Consider the following 11,368-nt stretch of genomic DNA (forward strand, 5'->3'; position numbering starts at 1 on the left):
CAGCTCTTGTACAGACTCGTTTCCCTCGGTGCTTCCTGTACATGCCAAACCTCAGGCTGTATGCCAAAAACAACTAAACTAAAAAGGTGGGATTATGGCTCTCTGGGCTGCGTCCAACTGCCTACACAAGTGTCATTCAGATATGCTTCTTTTATACTTTTAAGGGTGGGTGAAAAACGTGCATGTCTCCTCTTAAGCACTGCAGTGTCACCTTTGGCAAACCAAAATATCGGAAAACAAATCTGGGAAAGGAAAAGCAATTTCAGTAAGAGTGTGAAGAAATAAACCATTAAATCTGTTAGACCTGATAAATACAACAACTTTAAATTTATCAATGTAATGGGACATCTGCTAGAAGTGGGAAATTATGTTTAATACTGTTAAGAAAGACATGTGCAGGACTATCAGCACTTGTGTGTGTGTGTGTGTGTGTGCCATGTAACCCGTGTCTCACTCCTAAAGTGGAGATTAAGAGCTTGAGCTGAGTCAACTAGATGTTCACACACGCTGAGACAGAAGCACACAACACAAACACACACGACAGGTTTTCTTGGCAGGCCTCTGCCGTCATCACAGCAGGGCAAAGTAAAAAAAGGCGTGCTCATTTTTGGGAGGTTCCAGCCCTCAGCCACACGGGGGTGACACGATGAATCAAATTGGGATTTGTGAAGGCGTAAGAAGGTGGTGAAGGTTTGCTCTCTCAACAAAAGGAAGAAATTGAATGCTGGTTATCCTTTTATGTCAATAAAAGTCTTCAAAGGTTGCAATTTTTGCTTTATGTCACTCTTAATTACTATCATCATCATCATTATTTATTGTATTACGATTTTAACAGGCAAGGGCGGCAAAAAACTGATTTTCATGATTCATTGTTTCAATAAATGTCTAATAAATCTTCCTCACGGTTTTGATCACCTGCACCCGATCAGAATCCTGGAACACTTTAGTTGATGCTGAACAAATCTGTTACTGAGACATCAACGCAGCAGCTATGGCAACTTAACTGACACCTTATTTTTCACATTCACATACTGGTTTTAAAGGATTATATTTATAACCTTAATTATCGGGATATGACAAAGAGTTACAGAGGCAGTCCACTCTTAGTTGTACTACAGTGTAATGGGTGATGGCGGGCTATTAGGGCTATTGTGTCTGAACATAGAAGCGCTGATCAGTGCAGATATATTTACATCACCACATCCTAATTTTCCTCTGCCATACGAGCAGACGTATAGAAAACGCTGCTTTTAAAATAAGCAGAATGAGGAGGACAAGCACTACTGAGTTCAGTCAAGAACAGATCAGTAAGTTCGGTTGGATTTGGGCTGATAGTATAAGATGCCCAGATCAGCCTCGATAGACTGTTCAATATGATCGACTTTGGAAATCTCTATTTATGGTTAGCACTTCTGTATTCTGCATCATGTAACATCAGGATCTGTGCACAGGACCGGGATGATGTAACCTTCGAGCATCATTACCAGTGACGAGAGTTGGGTCTACGTCTATGACCCAGACACCGAACAGCAATCTTCTTTTGCATTGGATGACATGTTCCTTCTTTGCCATGCACATGGTTCCTATACTTTGTTATTAGGAAGTCAATAAGAAACTGAAGAGTTTAATTGGATACTCAACTATTATCTTTGTGTATAATTGTTTTAGCTATCAATCACAAAAGGTAAATTGCTCAGTTTCATGCTTCTGATTTGTATGTGATTATAAATTAAATCCTTATTGGTCAGGCAACTTGTAAGGGACACTTTTGTGAGTTGATGATTCCAACAAATCAATCATTAATGTCAATCTGTACGTTGTGAATTTCCCTTCTCCTCAATTATTTTTCCATCCACATCTTCGACATGAGGAATGTGTGAATATGATCTGAGAGCTTCTGTCACCAGAAGGTAATTGATGTGTTTTGCCAAAACAAACCACTCTTATTAAGTGGAGAGATGTGATACTATCAAAATCGTGTGGAGCGAGCAGGAACATGCCAGCCTGAAAGCGTTACATGAATATCTAGAGCCTTAGTCACAACGGCTGTGAGCCTACCTCTCTTCAGGAAAACAGCACAAGGACCAACACGGTTTAAATTTAGAGCGCTCACAGACAACAGCACACTCAGCATGTTGTAGTAAAGGAGAGGTTTAGGCCAAACGGAGACGTTAAGGGAAACATTGCATTTAACTGTCAAAATCAGTGAGTGGGTGTATGTGTGTGTACTGTAACTGTAGATGTGATTTAATGTAGAGTTTGATCTTTTCCAGGATGAAAGCATACCCCCCCCCACACACACACAAACTGTCCTGCTATTTTTAGTCTCCGTGTAAAACAGATGGACTCCAAAAATAAAAGAATGAACTTTTTACCCCAAATAACAATACAACTGGTTTCTGGTTCACAGACAGAGGGAGCGACTGTTGAGCGGAGGAAAAGATGGAAATCAGCCATCTCAAGACGTCCTTAACTGCTCCCTCTTTCTTTCTCTCGGACTTGCCAATTATTTTCCAACATGCTGAACCTCAGCGAGAGGCCAAGTTTGACTGTGTGTGTGTCAGTAGAGTAGTACTTAGATCTTTTATTTAAGTAAAAGTGCCAAAAACAAACTGTAATAGTACTCTCATACATTTAAAATCTAAATCAAATTCTTTGTTAATATCATGTACAACATGTACTCAACACTTTTAAAGTAAAAGTATTAAATGAAGAATGAATTATAAGCAGCATGAACTCTTATTGAGAGCTAGTTTTGAATTTGTTTGTGTAGGACAGAAACTATTTCAATCTTCATAATGATTCACTTAACTGTAATTTATAACATGTAAAGAGCCACAAAACCTCACATGTTGAAGATAAATGCCTAAGATGTTTGATGTTCTTACACGAAAAACTACTTTAACAAGTAATCAGTTACCCAAAGAGTTACTGACTAGAGTTTAACTAATGAGTACAGCTGTATTTAAGTAAATTTACTCAGTTTGGTTGAGGGTCAGCAATGTGTCCTCACAGCTGAGAGAAACAGCTAGCAGGGGACATGTGGCAGTGGTATTCTTTGGTAGGAGACTTGTGGGTCTCTATGTCACACAGTGGCAGAAAGCCAGGGAGGGTGGGGAGGGTGGAGGATGAGGGGCAGGGGGAGTAAGGCTCTCCTGCCTGGGGCTGACAGACAGGAGGTGGAAGGACTGCTGTGTGATTCACTCCATCACTGCCTCCAACTGAGCACGGGACTTTGAGGGAGTTTGATATTTAGTCTTATCTACCGGCAACTGCACTTAAACATCAATACAAAAACAAGGAAAGCTGAGCTGACAAATACAAATTATTATATAACTATCGGTGTAATTTGATGGTTCCAGGTCAGTCTCACCACTCTTACAGAAATGCAGAACGGGTTCTGACAAGGCCACTGTCCACTACCTAATCAACATCAAACAGACACACAGTCAAAGAGGAGCAGCTTAACATAGTGGAGCATTAAGCAGCTAAGGAGACATACTTTTCCCTCTGGATATGGGGGGAACCAAACAGAGATAAAACTGAAGAAATACTTGACTATTTTGTTGACTCAGGTTACCTCAAAACTATTACATTTTTGTTGTAACGATCTCCATCCAAACAAGCGTTTTAAGCATACACAAGAGATAATCCCTTGCAATACAAACACACCGGAAAATACATATCACATGGCCATTCACTGGGCATGTGCATGCTAATTTAAAGAGAAAGCAGATGGTCTCTTCTGCATTTGGCTGTTAAGTTACAGAAAACCCTACTAGTGGAAAGTCAATAGTGAAAAGAAACAAGCAATCTATTTTCCTTGACTGATGATGAGGTGGCACTGTCACTGTTAGCTGAGACTTTACATCAACACTGGCCCATATGGTTAAAAATTATACAAGATAATTTTCATTCAGTCAATATCGAGAATTAGCATGATCAATTTTACATTATTCTATCTTTTAAGTTTAAGGACAGAGTTTTGCTTTCCTAGACAGGAAAACATTGTTACAATCAAATATGTTCTAATCACTGTGTTTGCACAATGCATAAGCTGTAATGGATATATATTGAACTTTTATAATATTGCTATTGATATTTAGAAATATATTGCGATATTTAGTGCTATTGTTTCATGGTAGTATGGTAGTTGTGTTATTATTACTGATAAGAACCAATCAGGAATCGATTGCAGGTGACTGCTTCACATTTTAATTTCCAATCCTTTCACTTTTCGTTGCTTGAAGACTCTAGAGTAGCGTGCATGCCAGGCCTGAATGTATGAAAATTGTGATTTAAAGCTGGAACAATGTAGTGTGTATGGAGCCTCAGGTGACATTTATCAGGAATTTATCATTTATCTTATGATAACAAGCTTCATATTCCATACATGAATTAGTGCCTAATGCAGTCACAACCACAATGAACAGCAAGAGGTGGGAGAAATTTGGGGACTTGCAGAGACTTGAAACCTACTTTAAGAAAGTAATCCATCAAATTGATAATTTTTTTTGTGGTTGTGTAATGTTGCAGGTGCAAATATGGATGTTGTTGGAAACTCTGCCTGTGGTGTGTCAAGGAAACTCTGAGCCTCACATTTTTTAAATGTACTTGAAATAAAAAAAATAAACAATCTTCGTGGCGAAGACATTTTTTTGACTGCTTGGTGTGCAAATGTAACTTTTTGTCACCATAGCACATAAAAAGATTGTTTTTAATAGAAGATTGGCAAATCTTAGATGTGGTGTGGGATCCCTGAACAGACCTTTTCCAAATGGATTATGAGGGAAAACTTTTTAATTTTTTTTCCAATCAATCAGTCAATCTCAAGACATTGAAAAGCAGCTTGGGCCCTTACACAAACAAAAACACATGCACCTACACAATACACGTGCCAAGTGTGAAGCTGAGAGATTAACATTTCTCGACGTGTGCCATATACAGACCGAGATGACGGATATAGATAAAGAGAGAGATAGATAAAAATATCTATTTGTTTACATGTTAGGAATATTTAAGTCAACTCTGATGTTGTCGCACACATAAAAGAATAATCTATGTCTCTTCCACATAGTGAGGCACATACATCATTCATTTAACACTGGTATTGGTTCAGTACTCGGCTTGTATTTGGCCAATACCAAAATCAGTTTGAGGGAAAAAGTCCTTTTAGTGTGTCCTTAATATTCAGTTCCTTTGATGTAAGAATTGAAAAATGTGTCAGAACCTCAAACTGGAGGAGCTGGAATGCTGTCAGCTGTTTCACCACATGATAATCACTGAAGCCCTCAGTAACATACAGTAACATACAGTACAGTTTTCGGACTGCCAGCGGGTATTTAGTGTACAGTACATAAGTTCTACTCTGTTCATGCCCCCCAGACTGGAGGCTACAGCCCTATACATTATGCTGTAAAGTGCCTGTATTACTGTGAAGTGGAGCATGAAGTGTATTAAATGGAGAAGAGTCAAGTCTGTGACAATTGAACGTCTGCACTTATAGATTATGCACCTGGAAACACAGAATTCCCCCAGGGCAAAATTAAGTGCCGTTCAAGTCAGCACGCCTACTGAATAAAGGAGAACAGTGGATTTACAAACATCAGCGTGATCAGATAACTGCAAGTTAAAAAGTGCAATATTTGGATGTGTGATAAGAGGCAGAGAAACGTGATATCAAGTGTCTCATCAACTTTCACAAAACAAAAACTGGGTGAATTACTGCTCAAAGTCCCTTGTAGGGTCTCAGATGCAGACACAGGTAACCTGATCTAATACATGTGGTCTGGTTAGGGACACCCCTCTATAAGCAATGAATGAGTCACTTAGTGGCACAAACACCACATGTTCATCATGAGTGACTGATCTCACTCTGCACTGTCTATGGGACACAGCCTCTCTCCTGACAGTATCTGACAGGATTGTCTGGGTGGATTTTAACTAAATATTACACAAATTAGAAGCTAGGATAATAAGGTGTTCACTCTTTTACCTCTTATTCCTACTGCAAAACCCTTTGAATAGTTTTAAGTAGCCAGTTGGAACTGATGAAAGTCTTTGTTCAAATGATTAAATTAAAAGAGCATTAGTAGTACTATAACTATTATCAGCAGAATGCATTATGCTTTAAGTTTTGAAAAGAGGAGTAAACCAGATTAGTTCAATCATTCTTCAAGTAACAAGACTCAACAGAGATTTAGACAGAATGCAGTGCGGCATTCAAACGTCATATCAGGGTTGCATTGGCAGGGCCGTGTTGCTTCAGGTACCAACCAGAAGATCTAAGTTCAGTCTGAATAACTGCTGGGGGCTTGTGTGATTGGGATCAACTGGTTGAGGAGGTGGACATAAAAAGCATGATTTCAAAGTTTCTCAAAGTAAAAGATGCATCTTCTGATGCAGGAAGGCAAGATTGCCAACCTGGAACCCCCCCCCCCCCAGGGGCCCCTAAAGCAGCAGCTTTTCACTGTCAATGTCAGTGATATGTCCCCCAACCTCTGCAAGATGTGGCCCCTGGTCTTGCATATCATTGGACCCTGTACTGTTTTCAATTTAAGTTGAATTCTTTTGATTGTAGCCAACAGTTTTGTTTTATCCAATTCCTAGTTTTTTTTCCCCCCTCTGGTATTTCTGTATTATTGTACCACTGAACTGTGAGACTGAAACCAATCTATTGATTGTTCAGTGTATTAAATATCAGAAAATAATCAAATGCCCATCCATGTTTCCTGAAACCAAATTGCTCCGGTCAGTTTAACCAAGAGGCAAAAATTCATTCAAAACAGTCATAGGAAAAGTGAAGAAGATCTTGACATGTGAGAAGCTGCTTAAATGTTACGCTTAAGATGGATCAGTTATTAAAACTGCCACCATGTCAGCTCTTGAGTTCAGAGATCATGAAGGAAACAGAGTTTATGAAGGCCTGAAGAGAAATAGGAATGTGTTTGTGTTTAAAGACGGTGGTTCTTCCCGCCGGGCTGCAGGTAAACACCGTGTGGATGAGTGAGTGTGAACTACAGGCTGCGTGTCAAGGTTTCCATCTCTTACCAGGTGTCGCCGAAGAAAAGTAACGCACCCGTGCATTCGGTCCTCATGAGGCAGAACAAATTCCGACTGATTCCTCTGGTCTCTGCCCCGGGAAGAGGGGTGGAGGGAGGGCGGATAACCGAGCTGCAACTCCGGGGCTCCACACTCAACACATACAAGACAATACAGCCGAATGCAGTGCACGCAGATGGGGGAGTTTAAGTTCTCCGGACTGGAAGACGCGGGGAGCGGGTGAGAGGAGAAAAGGAGAAGAGGAGAAGACGAGAACAGCCGCGGACCTAAGGGACCGCTTCTGGGTTGTTTATCAGTCAAGTGGCTGCATGCGCTCTCTCTCTCTCTCTCTCTCTCTCTCTCTCTCTCTCTCTCTCTCTCTCTCTCTCTATCTCTATCTCTCTCTCTCTCTCTCTCTCTATCTCTCTCTCTCTCTCTCTCACACACACCCGCACACACACACACACACGCTACACTTCAACAGGGACACACGGGGGCTCACCTCTCTCAGTCCCGCGTGTGTTCCGTGACTTTCTCCGGTGTCTCTCCGTCCTGCGGTTCACTCCATCAGCGAGTCTCCTCCTGAGCGCGCGCCTCTGCTCCACGAGCACCTGTGCGTCAGGAGGCAGAAACAGACGCACACGCACACGTAAGAAATAACGTCTAAGCTGCCAGACACAGGGAGAGGACGCATTCCAGAGACAGAGCAGTGGCGCTGAGAAACACGTGAGATACTGAGTGTCTGTTGTTCACAGGAACTCGTATTCTCAACAGGTTTATTTACTCTGCTTCTTGTTTGTTCGAGGTGTCAGCTGTGTCCCTGCTCAGGGCCACTGCTGCCCCTCAGCGGCAACAATCACCACTGCACCTTCTCTCGTCGCATCTCTGTTCACATGTTGCTTTCAAAGTGTCACGAACACGTTTAAATTGGTGTATAAGAGAGTTGTAGTAATGAAACCGTAACCCGTAACATGGCAAATGATTACACATCACCCATGTTGCACAGGGTTACAAGACTTTACAAAAATTGTAATCTCATTTGTTCACGAATGTGAGAAGCACTATCAAATTCTGATTCAATTATGTGTTTTCAAGACGGAGTTATTGAGTCATTTGAAGAGTTATTGAAATAAAAACAAAAAAAACTAATTTTTGAGTTTATCAACTCATAAACAACAAGCCCCAACTAGACACTCTTTTATTTTTCTATGCAAACAGGGGGAAGTGGAGGCAGTCTATGGAAATATGATGTCTTAGAGGTAATCATTCAAATACAGAGGAAGTGTGACAATATGATGATTCATGTGGAGTGTTGTTTGTGTCAGCATTGTGAATATAAGTCCAGTATTCCTTCTCTTTTAGTGCTGTTTTTGGTTTCCACCAAATCCTGGGGCTGATATTGGCTCTGTAGCTGCCAAATGCTTCAATAAGTTCTCCAGCTGTTCTCTGTTTGTATCTATCAGCTGTTAGCATTTTATTTCCTCTGAACAAATCTTTAATAATAAAAAAGCATATTAATGGCTTGTAAACTCATCCAACCCTGGTAAAATAATAAGTGTGTAATAACACAATAATTACAACTGTAGAAGGCAATTAAAAAGTAAGAACTTTTGTGAAACATTGCCTCACGTCACCATTTTCATTTTCATTCTAGCCCAAAATGCAATCACATTTACAGTTCTGATGAAAAACTGTTCAGATGGTCGTTGTGTACCATATATATGGTATATACTGTATGTATATACTATTATTCTGCATATATAAAACACTGTCCGTTCATACATTTAGATTTTAAATATAAATAACAAAATAATTTAATGAACCTAATATGATTATCTTACTGCAGCTACAATACCTAAAACATCTACCGAAGGTCAAGCTGGTGTTAAGACAAATATAAATTTGAAATATGCAAACAGAATTTGATTTATAAACATTCAGCGAAACACAAACAAACACACACACACATGCACGCACACAAACATATGCAGATAAAAAATTAAACCAAACCTTGTTCTGTTTTAAACCATCTCCTCTAGCTTATTTTCAGGAAATGAAGGCTTTGACAGTTTTTGGCAGCACCCGTTGTATCTCGAAATTAATTAATTTATCAGCCTCATTTGTTCTCTATTCAAAGAGCATACGTTTTGACAACCAAGTTATGTAGGAAAATCTGTCCATTAAGAAATAGAACACCTTCAGTAAATCAGAATCAAAATCTCAGATCTATAGATTAGCACACACATGCAAACACAGATTTGTTTATATTGCTTGATATTCATTTTTATTAAGTATTTAACATACTGCAGTTGATTGCTATGCTGTCAACTGAAATATTTTTGAATACACATTTTTCAGTGTGCTTCAACATTTCAGCATAGAAGCACAACTTCTAAAAACACCTTATTGACCCAATTATAATTTCGGTGACTTTAAGAAGCCATACAACAACTGTAAAAGGTAAACACATGCACCTACTAATAGCTGATCTCTACTCTCAGCTGCTAGGTACTGCCAATACAAAAATTGTATTGTTGTTGTCATCAATAACACAATGACAATAAATGAAGAGGCAACATTTTATGCATTACCAATCAATTTTGTTATGTTAACAATGGATGTAAGAAGTTTTGTTAAAGTGAAAAACACACTGAGATCTTTCATCAGTGTGGCAAGAACCTTCAGGAGCGTTTTAGCACCTTTCAGGTCTGTGTTTTGATAAATAATCTGGGCTGATATACAATGCATTCCATTCAAAGCAAAAATCGTGTGATAATTCAGCCTTGTTATGCATTGCTTTTGAGGATAAGATGCACTTAGTCTGCCACATGATGAAAATAAACCATCTGTGGAGTCTGTATAAAGGTGATCAGGCTTTAATAAAACCAGATTTACTAAACAAGATATGAGAACAGTAACACCTCTGACTAACATCATGGTGGTGTTCATTTCACAATGAAGTTCTATATCAATAGGATTCTATGAATCACCAATCAAAATGGGAACAACTGGTCTTACTGGTGTAACGTCTACTCGGAGTCAGTCTCGCCGATGACTTCTTGAACCTGGTGTAAATTAGTCATCGGCCAGACTGCATTGTGTTCAAATGGATGACCAGGAAGTCAAGCGTAAACAATCCAAAACACGGCGCATAATCTAAAGCATCAGGCTGACTTGTCACCTTTGGAAAATGGATTTAGTATATTTTGGTAAAAAAATTGAGTTAAAATGATTTGAGGTCCAGCTAATTCCAACTTTTTGTGTTTAATTACAGCCCATTTAGTACAATAAGGCAACCAGTCAGAGTGGACTGTTTGTACTGTAGCTGACATAGTCATTAAGGAGATAACCTGAAATGTTATTCCCCCTGCAGCCAGTTGATTCGATGAAAAGTGGGTACAATGTCAGTCGCAAAGGACTCCATAGATGAAGCCACTGTCCACTTCCTGCTCCGCAGAAACACAGAGTCAGATAGCAGCTGGTGAACTCAGTGGAACATTTAGCAGCTAAAGAGACCGATATTAGGTGGTGGAGAACAAAAACAGAGATAAAATAATTTTGGACATCAACTTTCAGTGCCAAGAAACATGAATTAAAATGATTGCTAATGCTGATTAATGTTTGCTGTGTAAGTATATAAGCAATTGCTTCCAGTAATTTGGCATTCAGTTTCTGTCTTCATCCCCAACTTCAATCCAGTAATCATGTTCTTCTCTCCAACACTATGTACCAATATTCCATGGTTTTTCCAGCTACCTAAATATTTTTAATTCATGAATCATCCAACACCAACTACTCACCAGTGCTTTTAGTTCTGTCTTCACCTGGAAGGTTCCCAAGCAGCTCCAGCTGTGGGTCAGTTCAGTCAATCCCTTGTGTCAAACAAGAAAAAGATCTTTTAAAAAAGAAAAGAAAAATAAAGAAAGAGATGACATTAAGCCAGACCAGCTGGCTTAGAAAAGAGGGGGACCCAAAACTGGGGTGCGTTGGGATCTGAGCTCTCTCCGCACTCAGCAGAGGTAGTCTACTGTGATCAGAGCCTGACACTCAAACACCGCCCCCTACCACCCATCAACACAACACATGCACACACACACACACACAGACACACACACACACTCATCTCTCTTTTACACTCAGAGCCGTACACACTCATGCTCTGTGACCTCCTGAGTCCGAGCTGGCAGAGTGCATGCCTGTGGAGGAGCCTGTTCACCTGTCGGTGTCACTCACTGTATATTTAGATCTGAGGTGTCAGTGATGCTGCTTGTGTGTGTGTGTGTTGGAATATGTGTGTGTCTGAGTGTATGCATGTGTATGTGGGAGA

At 39.9% G+C, this 11,368-nt stretch overlaps 1 protein-coding gene across 2 annotated transcripts in view; it reads right to left on the bottom strand.

Annotated features, from left to right (window-relative positions):
• LOC133974882 (myocyte-specific enhancer factor 2C-like) overlaps nucleotides 1-11,055 on the bottom strand; it is a 33,784-nt gene extending 22,729 nt beyond the window's left edge. For both annotated transcript variants that reach the window (XM_062412691.1, XM_062412690.1), the window contains exons 1-2: nucleotides 10,842-11,055; nucleotides 7,544-7,652 (exon numbers count right to left, since the gene is read on the bottom strand). The gene's annotated coding sequence lies outside the window, so the exon portion shown is untranslated. The remainder of the gene's footprint in view (nucleotides 1-7,543; nucleotides 7,653-10,841) is intronic.
• Between the last annotated feature and the right edge of the window lie 313 nt (nucleotides 11,056-11,368).

This window comes from Platichthys flesus, chromosome 19 (genome assembly GCF_949316205.1).
Source record: "Platichthys flesus chromosome 19, fPlaFle2.1, whole genome shotgun sequence".
Classification (NCBI taxonomy): Eukaryota; Metazoa; Chordata; class Actinopteri; order Pleuronectiformes; family Pleuronectidae; genus Platichthys; species Platichthys flesus.